Here is a 2575-nt window from a genome sequence, read left to right on the forward strand (position 1 = left end):
TTGAGAAAGAACCAATCTGGAAGTATCACGGTCCCTGATTTCAAACGATATGACAAAGCTGTAATAATCAAAACAGTATGGTTCTGGCATAAAAACAAAATAGAGAGTCCACACAGATGGTCAATTTGTGACAAAGAAGGCAAGAATGTAAATGGGGAAAGGGTCGTCTCTTCCATAAAGGGTGCCAGGAAAACTAGACAGCCAGGATGCAAAGGAATGAAACTGGTCTAGTATTTTGTAACACATGAAAAAACGAACTCACAATGGATTAGAGACTTGAATGGGAGACCTGAAACCATAAAATTACAAGAACAAAAATATAGGCAGTAAGTCCTTTCACCCTGGTCTTGGCAATGTTTTTTTTTTTTTTTTTCTGGTTTGTTTTTTGTTTCTTTTTGTTGTTTTTGGATCTGATTCCAAAAGCAACGGCAACAAAAGGAAAAGTAAGTGGGAATACACAAACAAGAAATCTTTTGCACAGCAAAGGAAACCATCAACAAAATGAAGAGGAAATCTATTGAATGGGAGAAAATATTTACAAATCATATATCCAGTAAGGGATGAATATCCAAAATATATAAAAAATGCATACCACTAAACAGCAAAACACAACAATCCAATTAATAAATGGGCAGAGGATTTGAACAGATATTTTTCCAAAAAAGACATCGGATGGTCAACAGGTATGTGAAAAAGATGCTTAATTAACATCATGAATCGTCACGAAAATGCAAACCAAAACCTCTATGACGTATTACCTAAAACTCTTGAAATCAAGAGTCAGAAGCTCAACTGACTGAGCCACCCAGGTGCCCGAATTATGCCTCATTTAAAAAAAAACATACAATTTGCGGTAGTATTCATTTGGTTGAGCGTCCAACTCTTGATTTCACTTCAGGTCACGATCACACGGTTCACGAGATAGAGCCCCAGGCTGACAGCACAGAGTCTGCTCGAGTTTCTCTCTCTCCCCTTCCTCACCTGTGCACAGGTATCTCTCAAAATATATAAATAAACATTAAAAAAAACACACAATTAGGTAATAGAAAGAAGAGAGTGCATATATTTGATAAGGCAAATTTTACTGTTCAGTGTGCTATTGAATATGTCGGAAAATCAAGAAAATCAACTGAAAAACAATCACAGGTTGTGAGAAAGGCTTCTTCTGTTTTAAGATCAGTGATTCTGCACATAACACTCACATTTTCATTCTCCCCAAATAGAGGCTTTCAGTTTGAACTGGTACTCTTATGTGCTGAAATCAGAAATCCTAGACCTGTTTTGGGAACATTTATGAACTCCAAACATCAGAAGGTCATTCTAAAAGCCACCTGCCTCTCTCATTCATGCCCACATGTGTGCGCGTGCACACACACTCACACACACACACACACACAGCTTTACTCGTAAGTGGAAAGCAACTTCTTGATAACAAGAGTGGATTTAAGATCCAGTGAAAACAAGGCACACTGTTGGATGGAAGCAGGGAGAGTAACAAATTTTCCTCAGGGTGTAAGCTCCCATATCTCATCGTTAGGTATGTTGGTTGTAGGACCCCAGCAGATACTACGTAACTACTTAAGGACTTTTCCTCGTATTCCCAATTTGCTAGGAGTTTGCATCTACTGGGTGTTGAGTATTATAAAGTTTTTGTAATCCATTCTTAAAATAATGTAATTTTTCTCCCTTTACTCAATTAGAATTGGGAACTACGTTAATTTATTACTTAACGTCGAACTGCTCTTGCATTCCTGGGGTGAATGCTTCTTAGCTGATGTCACCTTTCCTCCTGGGTTTGCTGTTTACCACTGATTTCGGATGTTTGCGTCTATATTCTGCTCAGTGGCTTTCCTTTTTTCTACCGGTGGGGAATGTGAGCGTTAGGTCAAAAAGTCAAGGAATAGCCAGTGTCGGTGAGAACGTGGAGAAGCCGGAACCCGGGTGCACTGCTGACGGGAACAGAACCTGGTGCAACTGCACGGAAAACAGCCTAGCAGCTCCTCTGGAAGTGAAACACACAATCCCCGCGCGACCCGGCAGTGCCACTCCCTAAGTACGGAACAACCGAAAACACGTATTCAAGCGAAGAAAGCTATACAGATGTTCAAAGCAGTATAGCTTTGCCCATCAGCCAAAATGTGGCAACAATCCAAACGTTTACCAGCTGACAATGGGCAAAGAACGTGCACGTCTATCCACATAACAGAGTATTATTCAGGCACAGAAATGAGTGAAGTGGTGATGTTTGCTACAGCACGGGAGGACTTGAACACAGTACGCTAAGGGAAAAAAGCCAGGCACAAACCCCACATATTACATGATCTCTTTTACGGGAGATGTCTAGAACAGGTAAATCCACAGAAAAAGAATTAGGTTAGCGGTTGCTTAGGATGGGGGCCTCAATAGATGATGGCTAAAATGACACGGAGTGTCTTTTTTAAGTAATGAAAATGTTCTAAATCGACTGGTGATGGCTTCACGTATCTTTGAATATGCTAAAAACCACTGAACTGACCTCTCGAAACGGATGAATAGTGTGGTATGTGAATTACATCTCAACAAAAACGGTCTTAAA

This window comes from Herpailurus yagouaroundi, unplaced genomic scaffold, assembly GCF_014898765.1.
Source record: "Herpailurus yagouaroundi ecotype Mexico unplaced genomic scaffold, PumYag 585, whole genome shotgun sequence".
In the NCBI taxonomy this organism is placed as follows: Eukaryota; Metazoa; Chordata; class Mammalia; order Carnivora; family Felidae; genus Herpailurus; species Herpailurus yagouaroundi.